Source organism: Mauremys reevesii, unplaced genomic scaffold, assembly GCF_016161935.1.
Source record: "Mauremys reevesii isolate NIE-2019 unplaced genomic scaffold, ASM1616193v1 Contig27, whole genome shotgun sequence".
Lineage (NCBI taxonomy): Eukaryota > Metazoa > Chordata > Testudines > Geoemydidae > Mauremys > Mauremys reevesii.
In genome coordinates, this window is record NW_024100837.1 from 428148 (window position 1) to 446926 (window position 18779).

The 18779-nt window shown below is 43.5% G+C and overlaps 1 long non-coding RNA gene across 1 annotated transcript; it reads left to right on the forward strand.

Moving 5' to 3' along the window:
• The first annotated feature begins 1503 nt into the window (after positions 1 to 1503).
• On the forward strand, positions 1504 to 3961 carry LOC120393643. Its single transcript, XR_005592098.1, has 3 exons — positions 1504 to 1556; positions 2997 to 3180; positions 3854 to 3961. It is a non-coding gene; the product is annotated as an uncharacterized LOC120393643 (long non-coding RNA).
• The last annotated feature ends 14818 nt before the right edge of the window (positions 3962 to 18779 follow it).

The following is an 18779-nucleotide window of genomic DNA, read 5'->3' on the forward strand; positions in this document are numbered from 1 at the left end:
CAGCCTAAGAGACTGAAGAATCCCTGATGGGTAGGACTTTGCTTTCAGTGTGTTTGTCTCAGAGGTGCATGGGCAACCACCGGGTGTCTGACCTAGACCACCAGGGTCTGTTGTAAGTGACTGGCTATTATTGGAGCTGTTGTTATTTGTGTCTATATCCACCCATTACTTAGCTCTGTTTAATGCAAATTGGTTGAACTCACCCTCGTTATCTAAAGCAGACTGGGAGCAAAGGCCCTTGTTTATTATGTGACCCCCGCATGTGAGTGCCATGAACCCACCGAAAGTCAGATCGATGTCCTTCTGGCTGTTAAGATTTGGAGTGCCTAGAGCGCTCTCCCTTCTGTGCTGTGGGTGTCACAGGCCTTGTCTACACTAACATTGTAAGTCAATCTAGTTTATGCTAGTTAAGTTATGTAACTTAAGTCAAAGTAACTAACATCGACTTAAAGCGTTGTCTACACTGTGCTATGTCAACGGGAGATGCTTTCCCATCTACACAGCTTCCGCCTCTCCTTGAGGTTGAGTACTGAAGTTGACAGGAGAGCGCTCTCCCACTGACTTAGCAGGGGCTGATGAAGACGTGCTAAACTGACGGCAACAGCGCTGATTTAGTGTGATAGTGAAGACGAGCCCACAGCTTATGACGTTAGCTAGTTTGCATGTTCCACTGCTCACATGGGATCAGGATGAGGCCACTTGAGGACAAGAGGGTGTTAGTTACAATACCATCATGGTTTGGGATATCTGGGGGCTGGATGCTTTCAGCGGATAGAGTAGATGAACTGATAGGTCTTCCCTTCTAGGTCCTTCTCCAGATGACTTCTCGAGGTCCCTTCCAGTCCCACAATTCTATGATTCCCTATGCATAATTCCTAAAATGAAAGCTAACGGATGAATGCTTTTCACATGTATGGCTGGGGCTCCCCTTCATCAAAGAGCAGGATCTCACAGAGAGGGAGAAGCAGGCTCAGCAGCTAAATTTGCTGCTGCACTCTAGCTCCATCTAACAGTCTCTATGTCAAACATGCTTTTCTTTGTCACGGGGAACAGAGCTGTGATTTGATACCCCTGCTTGGCATAGAGTCAGTGTGTGTTTCTCTCGAGTGGTTATACGGATGTAAGATGATGATGTAAATTGCTGCACGGTTTTACTCTGCCATTCCTGCTTTTTTGTGGTTTGGAGGGGGTTATTACTAGCCTTTAGCAACCTTCACTGTTTTTAACTGGTTTTTTTGTATACGTCGACCGCACTTCATTATTTTTTTGTAAAGCTGGAGCCTCACAAAATGAAAGAAAGAAGACTGCAAAATGTTACATGCAGACATTCTTCTTTGCTACAGCGACTTCCATTTATGCACAAAACATCAGTTCTGAAAGTTTATAAGTGCACTGCAGTCTATGTTACAAGCTGGCAGTAAGCCACTTACAACAACTTGTTCTGTGTCTCAAATGGGCACGCCCGCTAATATTTTAACAGCTTTTGTTCTTCATTTTATGCAGAAAATATTGCCACGCATTTTTCAGATGTTTAGCAAATAACAAACACATAAGAAGTGAGTATTTTACAAAACATCTGTTTGCATATCTGTACATTTTGTCCTGTAAGGGTTAAAAAATGTGTTTTCTGTTCTAGACATTGAGGCAAAAACATTAATATTGTATTAGCCATTGGAAAAAAAGATTGTTGTTGTTTTTAAAGAGTTATATAGTATTTATAAGTTGCTACACCCAAGATGTTGTGTATAGTATAGCTGCTATAAAATGCTAGTATGCTACAATAAATGTGATATCTTACTATTTTAAGGGTCAATCATATGAGGACATGGAATGCCTCCTGTGAGGATTGGGCCCACTTAATATGTTTTGTACAGCATTTCCGATGTTAGTGAACTACAATGATGATGATATTTTATAGCTTAATGTTTTGATTCCACAAGGTGCTGAATACCCCTAGGACTAGACTAGTGAATATATATAATTCCTAAAGGTCCCAAAGTCATTTGAAAACTATATAAAGCAGAAAACATTTGAAATAGAAATATAGCTGCGTCTTCAGAGTAAAGCAGAAGCTTTTTAACAGGACCAACCATTATGTTCCATAATTTACATCTGGGAGTAAAGAAGAATGCAATATCCAATTGAAAATGCAAAGGTATTTAGGTAATCAGTATGTAGTTAATAGGGTTGTTGGGAAATTTCCCCCCAAGAGAATTTTTTTATGCAAATTTTTTTTTCCAATAAAATGATTTTTTTCCCACAGAAAGAGTTTGCTTTCCTCAAAAAAACAAAAACAAACAAAAAAAAAAGATTTGTCATTAGAAAAACTGAAAAACAAATTATTATTGGCAGAAAAGTGAAACATTTTCAGCCCCCAAGCCCCCCCAAACATGACATTTGGCAGGTTCTTTGTGTTTTGAAAAAATAATTGAAATTTTCAGCTGAAGTATCAGAACCAGAGTTTTGCGTCTCCAAGGGATACCACCTCCCTCAGCACAGTGCCCCCGACATGATTAGCTTAATACTTGCCAGTACTGAGGAACACCACCTGCTGATTCACTACCACCACAACCTGTGCACAGTAACTATATTGGGTGAGGGCTATATTAGGCGCCATCAGCAGACTTTGTTAGGCTTTTTGTTAAAATACAAATTAAGCCCCCTGCAGAGGATCTTTTCAAGACAGCCAGATAATTTTCCTGTTGCACATGAAGGGAATTATTGATGGGAGTTAAATGGCCAGCCTTGAAAAGCACACATTTAAGGGTGAGATGGATGAGAGACAATAAAAAGACAGTCTAAATTTTAGTCTACCTAATTTACTCAGCTTTAATTCAGCCACACGACTATTTCATCTTAATGGCAAGATCTAGTGTAGCATTGTAGTTCTCTTGCCAAAGATTGATTAGATGAGTTCTGAGTTAAAATTATGATGAGTAGGGAAATATGGAAGTGTTTAATTTAATCAGTTCAGAAATATGCTCTTTCTCTAATAGAGTGTTACATGAAGGAGGAAACAGTGGGCTAAATTAGTTGCAGCAATTAGAGTTCAGGCCAAGAAATCAGAGTTATAGTTCTTCAAGACAGATTTCCAAAAGAAGAACTGATAGAATGAAAAGCAGACACTATTGAGCAGATATTGCAGAGACAGAGCTGATTAAAGAAGTGGCGATAAAGCAGGTAAGGACTCTTTTACTGTGGCCTTGACTTATCATTTATTCAAAGGGCAGCTGAAAGTTGCAAGGAAAATCAATTCGTCACATTCTGCTCTGCATAAGAGTTTTGGCTGTCAATGAACTTAGAGTGAAAATGCCCCACAGACAGACCCTGTCAACCAGACAATTGCAGACATTCACCTTTGACTGTGCTACCTTGCTGAAATCTTGGTTTCCCTCCCCATTCCATTTAATTCTGCCTTTGTGATATCTGCCAGGTAGTTTGTGGGAATAAAAAACTGGAATCTTATTTTTGAGGCCAAAAAGAAGGGAATAAGTGAAAGATAAAATCTGATTCATACTGTACAGTATCAACAAATCGAGACAACTGAGTGAATCAGCACTGTGCTGGCCTCTGATTATAGTGGTTTCTGCGGGTACTACTTTAAGGAGCAGAGCTAGGTGAATACTGCAAAATATTTTTCACTTATATTTCTTTGAATTTATAAATGAATCCACTGCATTTGTGTCCCTTTTCAGTTCTCTTTCTGTGAATGCCCTAGCAAAATGAATGTGTTGGCAAGAAAGTTCACTGAAACAATGTATTTTAAAGAGCCTTTGCCCCTTTTTGCCTCCTTATGATGGATAAAGAAAGCCTGAAAGGTTTTTTAAACTTCTTGGTTTTCTTTTAACACTAGAAATTCAGATCCTGTCTAGGCTGGAAGACTCTGATGCCTGGATAATGAGTGTTATGTTGACAACACAAGAGCCAAGAAGGTAAAAGTTGATCTAAAAAACAGGGAAGGAATTTTTTTAGGCAGACTCAATAAAACTTTGTTTTCTGGTTGTTTTTTTTTAATTAACTCCTATTAAACTTCAATGTCTAATTCACATTTTGGAAAAATGAAACCTTTGTTAAAGATCCAAGACACTTAATTATTCGGTCAAGGTGCTACAGCTCATTATAAGCATCTATGAGCCCCCCCAGCAAAGCCAGGGAAGACTAGATTTGAGTTTTAAGTTATTTCTAAGGTAAAAAAAAAATTTTTTTAAATAAAACCTACTGTATTAAATTAAACCTTCTCTAAAAAAGATTGCGTAGACAGCGGCAAAGGCAGGAGCAAGGCCTTGCCTTGTCCCTCAGACTATTTGGAGACCTTTTATTGTTAAACACCAATAAACCCCCCAGAGCGCTGCTTTACCGCGTTATAGCCGAATTCGTATTATATCGGGTTGCATTATATTGGGGTAGAAGTGTATTTAGTCCTCCCCAGCTCATTCTAATCTGCTCACTAGGAACAGTCAGGTCCACCTTGTGGGGATTAATTGGTGTTTAAGTGACCAGAGTGTTGGCTCAGCTATTGGTTCCCAGCATGCTGTCAGAAAGATAAAATAGGCATAAATCCATTTAAAAAAAAAATCCTTTGCAAGTCATAAACAACACAGAATATTTGAGAAAAGTCTCAGCACTGAACTCACCTTACACAATTAGGAAATTAAACAAAATTCTAACCAAATGCATTTCCTCTCCACTCCCCCACCTGGATGTTTTGGAGAAAATACTATCTTCCTGTTGATACAAGAACGTTTTATTCCAAAATGGGACAAAATGAATGCTCGGTGATGGTAGTATATAGTTGAAAGACACAGGGAATAACCACCCCTTCATTTTTACAAGAGACGACACTGAGCTTAATTCTCACATCCAGACTATCCTGAATTTGGAGAAAGTTTAATTGAGATGTAATTTACAATGCCCTCTATAGTTTGGGTCCTGGGTTTGAGAGAGATCAGCCTGCATTATACCTTAACAGCTGACTGTAACAGGGCAGTTTGCTTTGGGCCAGTCAGTCCTGCTCAGTTGACCTTATCCTGCCAAATCTGAGGAGTTCAGAGGAAGCAAAGAAGCAGAGCAGTTGAGAGCTGTTTGGAGAGCAGAAGACTGTGTGGAGCCATAGGAAAACACAGGCATGTGGGAGACCTCTGTGAGAAGGCCTGCGAGTGGCTGCTTGGTATAGAGCAAGGAGCAACCCAATGGAGCCCTGATGGGGCTGAGAGGGGGATGGAAAGGAGCCTCGGAAGGGTGAAAGCTAAGCTCAGAGGATGTGCTTGAATTAGACAAGACAAGTCCCTGGGGCCATAAAGAGTGAGCCCAGTTGGAGTCCAGGGCAAATATTTTGGGTTTTCTTTGTTTTGCTAGTGCATGATGTGGATTTTGGTCAATGGCTTAGCTGGAGGCCGACTCACTACAAGTCACCTGGCAGGAGATTGTTGTGGGGATACAGAGGCAGAACACTGCAAGGCTGGTCTTGCTGTGAGGAGGTGCGCCGAGACCGTGAGTGTTGTAACACTGTTGCTGTGTCTTCACTACAGAGCAAAGTGTGTCTCTACAACTCAAGGTAACATGCTACTAGAAGCAAGACATTGTCATTTTATCTCGATGTAGCTACCTGAGGAAAACCTCAGGTCGGGGGCATGGGGTTGACTTCAACTAGCTACATTCAGAGTATGTCCTCTTGGAGGGAGCTGGGGTTGTGATTCCCAGCTTGCGGAGATGTTGTCCTGCTAGCTCTGATGGAGTTAGCATGCTAAAAAGAGGGTGTAGCTGCAGTAGCATGAACTAGCCCTGCCCCCAAGTGCCTGTGGTCTTGGATGGGATCTTACTCAGGGTGGCTAGCCCCTTGAATTGTCACACCTACACTCTGTTTTTAGTGGGCTGGTGTGTGTATGTCTCCTCTAGCTGGGAATCGACCTCCACCCAAGCTCAAAGCGTAGACATATCTTGAGATTAAAAACTACCTGTGCCTTCTCTCCACTGGGATTTTTCATTGAGATAGTGATCTCAAGTTAGCTATCTTGATGTAAAACCACTTATCTTTCCAGAGAAGACTGCCTAAGATCAAATGAGATGCTTAAAATGAAAATCCTGGTTGTTTACTTGTCACTAACCACTCTGTTTTCTTCTTGCATTTCTCTCAACAAAGCAAAAGAAAGTTGTTTCAGATAATTTCACTTTGTAAGGGCTAGCTGGGATTGCAAACATTACAGGGAAAATTTTATTTTATATGAAAAACAACAGTTTTTAGAAGATTCCCTTTTAATTGTAGAGTTGTTTTGATGGGACTAAAGTTTTATAAAGGCCTATTAAAAATGTATGGGTCACACTGAAGCTGACAGAGTCCTCTAAAACAGATTGTTAAGTATACATACATCTAGAGAACACTGTTGGTTGCACAGGATAAATAAAAACAAACAAATACATTAATAAATACAGGAACTCCTCACTTAAAGTCATCCCGGTTAACGTTGTTTCAATATTAAGTTGCTGATCAATTAGGGAACATGCTCATTTAAAGTTGCGCAATGCTCCCTTCTAAGTTGTTTGGCATCCACCTGTTTTGTCTGCTGCTTACAGGAAGAGCAGCCCGTTGCAGCTAGCTGGTGGGGGCTTGGAACCAGGGTGGACCAGCAGCCCTCCATCAGCTCCCCCCTCCCCGAAGTTCCCTGTGCAGCGGCTGTCCCTACCCCCACTGCCATGTGCTGCTCCTGCCCTCTGCCTTGGAGCTGCTCCCAGAGACTCCTGCTTGCTGTATGGGGGAAAAACAGGGGGTGGGAGGGGGTAATGTCAGGGTGTATCCCCCTCCCTCTGCTCCTGTACCCCGCTTACCCCATTTCCATAGAGCAGGGGGGACACACGATGGACGGAGGCAGCTTCTAGGCAGTAGCTGCGGGTCTCAGGTCTCAGCAAGCTGATTTAATTAACAAGGTGGTGTACTTAAGCCTGGGGTCAGCTACTTAAAGGGGAAATGTGCATTTTTTCTCTCACACACAGGGTGTCTGTCTGCCCTCCCTCCTTTCCAGCGGGCTTGTAGAGTGTTGTGAGAGTTAACCCTTGAGGTCTCGGTCAATTGCTAGTTCATTTAGCAGTAAGGCATTCCCTGGGAAATATCCCACCCTCTGACTCCTCCACCTCAACCAAGCTTCACAATCATCATCACTGTGTACCAGTATTAAATTGTTTGTTTAAAACTTATACTGTGTGTGTTTTTGTGTGTGTATATGTATATGTATGTGTGTGTGTGTATGTATATATATATATATATATATATATATATATATACACACACAATATATATATATATATATAAGGTGTGTGTGTGTGTATGTATATGTATATATATATATATATATATATATATATATATATATATATATATAATATAGTCTTTTGTCTGGTGAAAAAAATTTCCCTGGAACCTAACGCCCTCATTTACATTAATTCTTATGGGGAAATTGGATTCGCTTAACATTGTTTAGCTTAAAGTTGCATTTTTCAGGAACACAACTACAACATTAAGTGACGAGTTCCTGGAATGTGATGATTAAAAATTTATTTTAGCCTTCCCAAAGATTCTGTGGGAATCGCTATTGGGAACCGACAAGCAACGTCATCGAGAGGCGTCACCCCCAAAATGCCGCAGAAATTCGGCGGCATTTCGGCGGATGCTCGACCGCCACCACGGTCCTTCGTCTGGCACCAGACAAAAAGGTTGGGGACCACTGATCTAGTCTGAGCTCCAGTATAACACATACCATAGAACTTCCCCAAAATAATTCCTACAGCAGATCTTTTAGAAAAACATCCCATCTTGATCTAAAAATTGTCAGTGATGGAGCATCCACCACGATCCTTGATACATTTTTCCAATGGTTAATTACTCTCTCTGTTAAAAATGCATACCTTATTTCCTCTCTGAATTCGTCTAGCTTCAACTTCCAGCTATTAGATAGCATTACACCTTCCTCTGCTGGACTGAAGAGCCCATTACTAAATATTTGATCCCCATGTAGGTATTTATAGACTGCAATCATCCCTTACCTTTCTCTTTATTAAGCTAATGTAACTTTAGTGCCCTCGTGGCCAAGATGGAGTCTGCTCTGCAGGCAGCCCTGGCCAAGAGAAGGCGTGCGCAGGAACACAGCAGGGAAAGTCCCTTCGACCCAGGGGCAGCTGTTCCAACCCTCCCAGAGTGAACACACACACACTGGAAAATTACAATGAGTATAGGAAAGGGAAATGTTTATTTACAGATGGATGAAAGGAGAAAAACAACAGGGAGAAATATAAGGGCAGGGGTAAAACAGGGTTGCATTTAACGCAAAGCCCCACAGGCCCAGTGGTAGCACCGTCTGGAAGGACAGACACCGAGCAATGTGTCTGCACACAGAGTTCACGAAGCCTGAGCAAAGTTCCAGTCCAGTGGTGAGTCTTAGGTGTGCCCGGTCGTCTTCGGCGCCAGTGAACTTTCCCCAACAAACCTCTCCAGTGCCCTCTTCTGCTGCTCTCTGCAAAGCCCCACAGAGCGACCACCTCCCCACTCAGCTAGCTACAGCCTCCCTCCTTGTTCCCAATGCAGAGTCACAAGCCCCAGTACTCACAGCCCCACGCAGCTCTGGGCAGCAGTGACAGTGGGTCCAGCTCTGGCTTGTCCTTCTCGGGCGATTCCCGCCTGGCACAGTGCTCCTTCTGGCTCCTGTCCTGGGGCATCCCCGATCGGCCGCCCTGCCCTTCCCAGGCTTCAGGCAGGTTCTTGGCTGCTTCACTCTGTGAGGGTTGGCTTGCTGCAGCCCGTGTGTCTGGAGCTGCACACACACACACACCCTTGTTGCTATTTCTCCCCTCTCTCTCCTCCCCCTCCCACCAATAACATTTCCTCCTTCTGGAACAATCAGCACTTACCCCCTCAGGAAAAATATTTAAAGGGGCCATGCTCTCTGAACCCCAAAGTGGTTACTAAATAGATTGAACACTTTGAGTCTGTCACTATAAGGCATATTTTCTAATCCTTTGATCATTCTCATGGCTCTTCTCTGAGCCCGCTCCAATTTATCAACATCCTTCTTGAATAGTGGGCCCCAAAGCTGGACACGGTATTCCAACACCGGCTGCACATGTGCCAAACACAGAGTTACAATATGTAGCGCAATTGGAACATGATCCTGATTGGAACCTCTGGCTCCTTCTGTAATATGAATAATAATTAATAACTGACTGCTGAAAATGCAGTGGCTGAAGAGCCATTGGGCATCCAGTCATATCCCATAGATCTAATGGCATCTGTGTGCTACCTCACTGCTTTGGCAGACTTTTTATCCCTTCCAGGGCCAGCCCAGACGAGGAGTATCTTGGCACCCCCTTTGTTAAACTTTTTAAAATATTTTTTTTTTTTTTGCATTTGTAGCCCATTTCATGGCTTTGATGCATGATTCATCCCTGTCTCATAAGATGATAGACTTGCACACTAAGATATGTAAATCTGTATTTATTCATGCCATATATAAGCAAATAAAATCATTAATTTCCTCTAAGCTTATAGAAACTTTTTAAATGTTAAGAGTAACTGAAACGTCATAACATCAATAAAACAAGGTTCATAATATTGCAGCAGTGCTCTCACATGACTTTGTTCTCTTAACTCACTGACTGACTGGTGATGCCTGCCCCGTATATACCTGCTAGGGCATGGCTGAAAACAGTCTAGGAGGTTCAAGGAAAATGTAGTTCTCAGAAAGTCTGGAAGGTTTCATGAGATTCTACAAAGCTCCAGAATATTCTAGAGGGTTAGTGAAAAATGAATCCACATACGGAATACCTGAAACATTTTACTTCAAACATTCTATTTTCCCTTTTGTCGCTAACAACAAAAACAGCACCCTGAGCCTGATGTGTTGTCCCCCACCTCCAAGCCCGGCACCCCAGGCAGTCGCCTGCCCTCTAAATCCAGCCTTGACCCCCTCTGTCACTCTAGCAGTATGGTTGTCAGTTTCTTTGATATCACTGGTTGTCCCACTGCTGGCATTTCTATGTGATTGCCCGCTCCAGTGGGGACTCCCTGAGGACCTTATTCAGTCAATGCCCAGTGAAATCAGTGGGAATCAGTCTATTGATGCCAGCAGGCACTGGACTAAGCCCTGAATGCCTTGTGTCAGTTATAGCTGCTCGGGATTGTTTTAACTTCAGGACCTGTGATTTTCTGTTGGGAACATCTCACACACAGCACCATATTCCATGACACCGCCCCATCTGATCACTGCCCCTCTTTATTCAGGCATTGCCATGGGGCTGGCAGGTGGCTCTACAGTGTAGGGTTTAAACACAAAGTAAAGGACTCTTGCCTCAGCATGTGCATCCAACTGAGTTGGTGCATATTTGCCCCAATATTGTTCCTCTCTGTGGCATGTGGTGACGGGAGACACATGTGGCCCTTGGTTCATAATAATTAAACATGGATGAAGTGGTTTTTTTAAATGTCCATATTTGTAAGTCTCAAAGCAGCTTAACCAAACCTCCCAGTTGGTGTGCGAATGTATTTTGGGCAAACTTGGATTTGTACGGCACGTCTGGACTGCTAGAACGCTGTTCCGATTGTACGTCAAAAGGAAATCTGTACATTAGGGAGAACAGAGTGTCAGTAATCAAGCTCTGTCATGCAGATTTGCTTTGAGAATTTTGCCTTTATTATCATCCTCCTGACGAGCCAATACCTAGCTCATATGTGGTATAATGAGAGCTACACTTGTGCATATCCCCTGCAAATGGAAAACTAGGTCAGAAGACCTTCCAGAGGATCATGCATGATGTACCAAATTAAAAAAAAAATAAGCCTCTTTTCAGATTCTGCAGCTAAACTAAGGGTTTTATTAGGGAGAACATTATGAAAAATTGGGGAGAATGTTACTCCTCCTTTGGGATTTCCTATCAAATGGACAATCCAGCCTGATCCTAATATGCACACAGAGTGTGGAAAGGAATTTCTTACCTAAGGCCCTTCACGGAGCATTTACCTTCTTAGGGAAAGCAAGAAATTTATGGTCCTAGAGATAAATATCAAGGAGGGAGAGGAGTTATTTAAGTTAAGCACCAAAGTGGACACAAGAACAAATGGCTATAAACTGGTCATCAACTTGTCAGAATATAGTCCCTTTATGATCATTGGAGCACATCCTTGATGGCTTAATAATAACCAGCCTGCAATGGGCAGGGTAAAGGAATAAAAGAGCTAAATAAAGATCTTTTAGGGCTGATAATTTCCTGTTTCTGGGCAATGGAAATGTAATTTAGCCTTAGGAATGGAGGAAAAAAATAAAAAATAAAACCTCCCAAACCACTCACACTCTGTGTACATTGGCAATCACTTGTTTGATCAAGTTGCATTACACAGAGCCATGTCTATATTTAGGAAAAATCACTCTTTATACTTCCCACATGAATAATTTGCCCTCTCCTGCAACGCTTCCCTACATGGGGGACTTGCTAGGGATGATCTCATTCTGTCAATATCAAGGCATCAGTATCTCAGTGGAGAATGGAGGCCTTTATAAATTGTTGTGTTGCAGTGTATTTGCAGTGCGCGCCAAGAATATCATGCAGAACTGTAAGAGGGTTGCGCTCAGAATCTAGCTACTGAGGCCTCCAGTGTATTGTATGCTTTGACATAAATGGTTTTATCGCTCCTGGTTTGAATGACACGTAGCACGCATTAAACTGAGCTGAGTTTGCATGTTGTCTAATAGAAGTAGTTATGCATCCACGGGCATGCAGCCAGTGCAGTGATCCTGGCAGATCTCATAAGCTGCTTCGGGTTAGGCCAGCTCAGGGCTTAAAGGGTCAGACCTGCAAGGAACACCGCTGGGAAATGCTGCACAAGTGGGAGTTGGTGGTTCAGCAGGGGTTACTCTTCTCTCTGTCACGGCTGAAGCAGTGTCTCCGCTTGGTGATGCTTTTTTCACAGGCGATACAGAACCTCACCGCTTGTCATCTCTTGGCTTAATTTCAGTTTGGGTAATGCCATTCTACCACCAAACACCCCTGCAACTAGATCTTCGGCACTTCTAGTCCAGTCCTGTCCTGCTGCTGTGCACTGTGCCACCCTGCACCCCACAGGTAGCTGTGCTGCAGGGGTGGGTGGAGTGATTGGTATATAGAAGTGTCATATGTTAGCCACTGTCATGCACTGGGGGCAGACCCACACCAGCCATGGGGAGCTGAGATGCAGTCTATTCCTATGGCTTCCCTGCCTTCTCTGTGGCCAGCCAGCTCCCTAGGCTAGTGTGCAGGAAATGGCGGGGGGCATGGCTCCACCCGTCTCAATCTGTTGTGGGATGGTTTCCACCTCTGGGGGCCCTCAGAGTGAGAAGTCCTTGTGATCCCCCGAGGAACGTTATCTCTAGCCCTTGTGCAGCATACACACAGTAGAAGGACTTTTCTTTCACCTTCTCCTACCCAATCTGTGTGCCCATACAAAGGCCAAGGCCAGTCTAGCTCATGGTTAGCATGTAGCTTTGGGATACTTCAGTAGCTAACATCCGTGCCTTCATCTGCACTATATGGATTCATCCCCCAATCCTTTTATATCTTAGGTGCTTATAAGGCCTCCATTACTATAGTGTCAGCACACACCAGTCTTTAGTGTATTCTTTCTCACAACACCCCTGTGAGGTAGGGAAATGCTATTATCCCCATTTTAAAGATGAGGAAATGAGCCCGAAAGAGGATAAGGCCTGGCTCAACAAAGGGATTTAGGTGCCTAGAGAATCACTGTACCAACACAGCAATCCACAAAGCTTGGGCTAGGTGCCCTGTCTCCCTCTACAATGAAAGAGGAGAGATAGGTGCCTTGTGAGATCCACAAAAGTGCCCATGGAGAGTCGCCTAACTTAGCCAATGGGAGAGAGGGCTGGCTTTAGGCCGATTCGCCCAATTCCCCGGAATCGGGTCCCGTGCCGGCGCCTTTTTAATTTTTACTCACCCGGCGGCACTCCAGGGGGTCATCAGAGTAGTCCATAGCTCTGTGGCTAGAGTGCTTTCTTAAGAGGTGGCAGAGCCTTGTTCAAGTCCTCTCTCCTCAGACGGGAAATCTGAACCTGTGTTCTCCCATGTCCCAGGGGAGTGATCTTCACCAGTGCTTCTCAAAGCTGTTCCGCTGCTTGTTCAGGGAAAGCCCCTGGCAGGCTGGGCTGGTTTGTTTACCTGCCACGTCCGCTGCGGTTCGCCGCTCCAGGCCAATGGGTGCCGTGGGAAGTGGCGCGGGCCGAGGAATGTGCTGGCCACCCTTCCTGCAGCCCCCTTTGGCCGGAGCAGCGAACCGCGGCCAGTGGGAGCCACAATCAGCCGAACCTGCGGATGCGGCAGGTAAACAAACCGGCCCGGCCCGCCAGGGGCTTTCCCTGAACAAGAGGCGGCCCGACTTTGAGAAGCACTGCTCTAAACACTGAGTGAGAGGTTATAAGGGGAGTTCCTCCTTGGCTGTTTTGTGTGGACTTAGGCAGCCTCTGAGCACATTGTGACATACTGTATCCCCTGTACCCACATATTCACCACTGTTGTATGATTATGATATGTTTTGTGCAAAATATGCCTTGTGAGGTATCATTTGAAAAGTCATAGTTTGATGAGCCTTGTTATTCTGTTTAAATGTGTGTATCATCCATGTATATGAACGTACGACATTTTGTTTGTGTTTGTTACTGAAACATGTTGTGATTCTGGGGAACGCCCACAGACTAGAAATATCAGAGGGAATATACACAAAAGACCTGCATATCATCCCTGAAGATGGCTCCAGCCTCATGTAGACCAAAGGTATAAGGAAGGACTTTACAATTAACCTGAGAGACACTACATATCTCACATACACCACAGACTGAGTGGCTGCACCCCAGGGGGCGGGATGGGGGGGATTCCTGAAAGCAAGGAGTATAAATAGGGGACCGTGATATCATGACTTGGCCTGCTTCTTCCCCCATCTCTATACAAGGAAGCGAGGTCATCTGGAAAACAAAGAGATCTCCATTGAGACTTTGGGAGGCGCTGCACCTAACAGGAAAGCATTCCAGTTATCCTGAACTAGTGTGAAGTCTTGGGTGAGAGAAATCCTCTTGCATTTTGAATTATTAGCCTGGTAAAGTTTAGGATTAAGATTGCAGAATTGCTATGTTATTTCCTGTTGTAACCAATTCTAATATTCCATGCCAATGCCACTTCATCTCTTAAAATCTATCTTTCTCTAGTTATTACACTGGTTTCATCTAAACCAGTAGGTTAGTCAAAAGTGCCTGGGGGATCTGCTCAGATTACAGAGACGGGTGCAGGCCCACTACCCTTTGAAGGAGTGGCAAACTAATTAATGAGCTTGCATTGATCAAGAAGATCTTGAGCAGAGTAAGACACATTTCTAGGGTGCAAGGCTGGGGAATTGTCTGGGGTCTCATGTAGTTCATGAGTGGCTTGGGAGAGCTTTCACGTAACTTTGCTGGGTGTGTCTGCACCCTGGTGGCTGAGTGAACAGAGACTGGAGGGGTTTGCTCTTCACTGGCATAGCAATGTAGGATACAGCCTGGGCAGGAGATTTAAAGGGGGCACAGGGGCTCCACAGCCCAGATTGCACCCAGGGCATGTCATGCACACCTACCAGATCAGGCCCCGTACATGACTAAGGCAGAGGAGAGCCTATCCTCCTCCAGTCAGTGGATGGTTGTGGGGCTTAGGCAGGAGTTAGGCACCTGCAGTGAGCATAGCCAGAGGCAGAGGAGAAATTTAGGTGCCTGAAGAACTCGGACTGCAAAAATTTGGCACCAAGTGAGTTTAGGCGGTAGCTGAGTGGGAGTTTGGTGGTACCTAATTATCTGTGAGGATCTGGACCTAAGTGACTTGCCCAGGGTCACACATGAAATCTGTGGCACAGCAGGGGAATGAACATAGCACTCTAATCACTTCTTCTCCATGAATGCTGGGAAATCAGAGAGATGTTATGGTGATGGCCACAAAGCTTTCTGTTTAGACTGTAACCTCTTTGGGACAGGGCCTGCCTTTTCCATATGTGTTGATGCCATATTTAGGATAAAGACACCAGCCATTAGGCACAACCACCATAATAATGATTAATAATGAATAGGAAAACATGGACCCAAACTCCCCCTTCAGCTCACTCTGTCTGTATGCTGTCTCCCCATCACAAAGCAGGCAGTAGTACCATTGGCTGGCTGTTAGGATCAGCACATAAATACATCTTGAGATGTGCCCTATGATATGGGGAGATAATCTGCACTGACTAATTAAAGCTTGCCTGGATTTCGACTATATCAATGTTGGAAATATTTCCATTCAATACAATACAAGGGATATTACTTTAAAATGGCATGTGGGACTTGGGCAGGGAGAGAAGAGTGATTTCTGCAAGCTTATTAACAGTATCTAGTCATTAAATATAATTCATTTGAATTATTATTTCATACCTGCCAGTATCCAGTCTGCAAAACCAGTCAAATGTAAAGTTGCATACATCTGCAGTACATTTGCAAAACATAGCATGAATGCACATTAATTTGTGCTTATTTGCACAGGTTTGTGTGTCTTTGCAAATAAGATCTCAGGCAGTGGGGGGGAGGGGAGGCAGATGGAGAGACCCTAGCTTATCTTTCTCTTCCCCATTGCAACATTGGATTTTTCCTCCCATCTCCTCTCACAGCATTTTGTCATCTCTTAATTTCCCCTCACCAACCCAAGCCTCTGAGAATCCAGAGAAAGAGCAGCAGGATGGGGTTCTTCACCCCCCTCACAGGGCGGAGATGGGGCATCTTCACCCAGGCCTGGGTATGAGGGAAGCTGTGCATGGAGCTCCTAGCAGGAGCTGCTCCCCAGTGGCTCTTTGCAGAGTGGTCCATGCCCATCAGTGTGAAGCAGGGAAAGCAGGAACTATGACTGCTTCCCTGCAGTAAAGACCTAAGTTTTCCATAAGAACATGGAGGTGCTCTGATTGGCTGCCCTTCTGTAGGAATCACAGAACCGTAGGGTTAGAAGAGACCACAAGGGTCATCTAGTCTATGCCCCTGCCAAGAAGCAGGAAGCAGTAACATGGGGAAGAGCAACCAATCATGGGACTTTCCCCATACATTTTTTTAGTCCAAAATAGTTTGGGGTTTAATGAATTAATGTCTGTAATGAAGTGGGAGATCATTAAAGGAGAAGCCCCATTAGTACAAAGTATTACTTTTTTCTTTTGTTCTTCTCCTTCTCTCTGTTTTTCTTTCTCCTTCTCTCCACTCCCATCCTCCCATAAATTCACAGTAGAAAGCGAAAACTGTAGGACTGGTAGATCTGTTCCTTGTCTCAGGGATCACCCAATAATGTGCAAGGCTCTTTCTGTAGAAAGTGGAACAATCTCTGCCTTGTGGAGCTCAGAATGAGGGGAAGGGACATAAGCAGGTTACTTACCTCTCTGAGGTTAGGTATGGCCCCTGCCTCCATTGACCTCTTCTGTGCCTCAGTTTCCCTTGAGTGGTTGCATACACCTCATTAGGGGGTAAACAAAGTCCAGCATAAACCAGCCTTTCACCCTTTTGGTGCAGGTGTCAACAAGTAGCCCTTCACCCTTTCCAGGTCACAGTTACCTCGCTAGGTCTGGGTATTCTTCACCTCTTGGTCAGATGGGTATTACCTCACACCGCAAGGTGGCACAGCTGAGCTGTAGGGATTACTGTGCTTTGCCTTCACCCTGCGCTTCAGCTTTGAACAGTGAAGAAGCTGTTCCCTCCTTTCTCAACTATTCGTTTTCATTCTTCCCCTCACCTGAGAGCTACTTCACAGCAGGGCTTGCCAGTCAGCTCGACTTTCAGGCCTCATTTGCCATCCCTTCCTCAGGATGAGGTGGTGCCTGCTCTCCAGGTTTCTCCCAGCTCTGAGGAAACAGAGTTTATGCATTGCCCTCCCCTCCCCATCATTCCTTGTCACATAGTCCCTGGGACTGCAAGTCCCAGAATTCCTTTGAACAGGTAGTTAACAAGGAAACAGGTCAAAACTGCAGCTCAACACCTTCATCATAGGCCCAGCTCAACCTGTGACAGAGTTCAACATGTTAATCACGGTACAGCCAACCCCAGACAAGGAATAATCATGAGTCAGGCCTCCAGAAATCTTGAGATTGGCTTTAAAAATTCTGTGACTGAAAAGAAATAAATACTACATTTTAGGTTCTCTATATTTGACTGCTGGGTTTTGAGCTGGAGGGTACACTGAGATCACATTTTCTAGCTTTTATCCACAACCATGAAGGCTAGAAACTTACTTTTATAAAATAAAAACTGAGATTCTCAGAAATTCACATGACTCTAGAAGTTGCGAGTTTAAGAGGAACACCCAATTATGAGACACATGATCAAATCAAAAGCATTGGCAACATTGTGTTAGAGAGATCACAATTGAGCTTTGCCACATGAAACAACCAGTAAAGGTTAGGTTATCATAGGTGTACACATATTATTTGGTAGGCAGTAGTGTGGCTCTGAAGAAAAGATGTAAATATGGAGAAGGCTGTTCAAAGAGGGCTGAATGTTACAAGAACTGAATTTTAAAATGCTAGCCTTAGAAGTACTGTATCATGGAAGTCTATAGATTAATAGATTTTTAAGGTCAGAAGGGACATTATGATTATCTAGTCTGCTACTCCGAGCAATTCCTGTATCAAGTCTACAACTGGTGGGTGAGTGATGGCATATTTCTTAAAAAGCTATCCAAGCTAGTTTTAAAGACTTGTGGTGGATTCTCCATCACTTCATCACAAGGTAATTTGTTTCCATGCTTAATTCCTTCAGTGTTAAATTCAAGTTTATTACCAGCATAAAGTTGTCTAGCTTCAGCTTCCAGTCACTGGATCTTATTATATCTTTACTATCAGAAAAGTTCTCCCCATGTATGGACTTATTGACAGTAATTAAGTGACCTCTTAACTTTCTTTTTAGTAAAGCTAAATAGGTTGAGTTTCTGAAATCTTTCATTGTAAGGCAGATTTTCCAGGTCTCAAGTCAATTTTGTAGCTGTTTTCTAACCCCGTTTGAATTGTTCACCATCATTTTTGAAGTGTTGACACAAGAACGACAACCAATATATCAGCAGTGGTTTCACTGATGCTGAATATGAATTGGTTACCATTCCTTTAGCGGTATTAAGCTGAATGTAAATTGGAAATACTGATATTTTGCAAAGTTACTTGTTTCACTTTTATGTAATGGTGTTGCAAACTCTGGAGTAGCTGTCACCAGTCAAGTATCCATGGGTATGTTCAAGAGGTTGAGGGCCCGTGAATATGTAATATGTCTAGTAATTACACAGATACAGTGTCAACAGTAGCCTTTCAAAAATGTCTGCATAGCTGTGGCTGATTACAAAGTTCTGTGCACAATAGAATGTGTTATATGGATTTATGATTGAGAATTTATGCTCTAGTTCTTCTATGAGGTTTACAATTCATTAAACTCAAGTTAAATAATAACTGGTAAGACGTCGGAATGAATTATTGCTATGGTTAATGTGTATGTGTCACTCCTGCCTTCTACTGCATGGAATCAAAAATGCCAAGCTTGTGTTATAGGCCCAGTATGGCTACTATACTGTTAATTGCCAGAGATAGTCCCTTAGAAGTCTCCACCGATACGTATTTTTTAATCATAGCCTTTTAACTGATCCAGAAACTTTAAGTTATGTCCCTTGTTACATTTCACAGCACCTCTGTGAGGCAAGTAGTAAATGCTGGTGGCCAGGGAAAGCCAACATTGTAATTGAGCATGCAC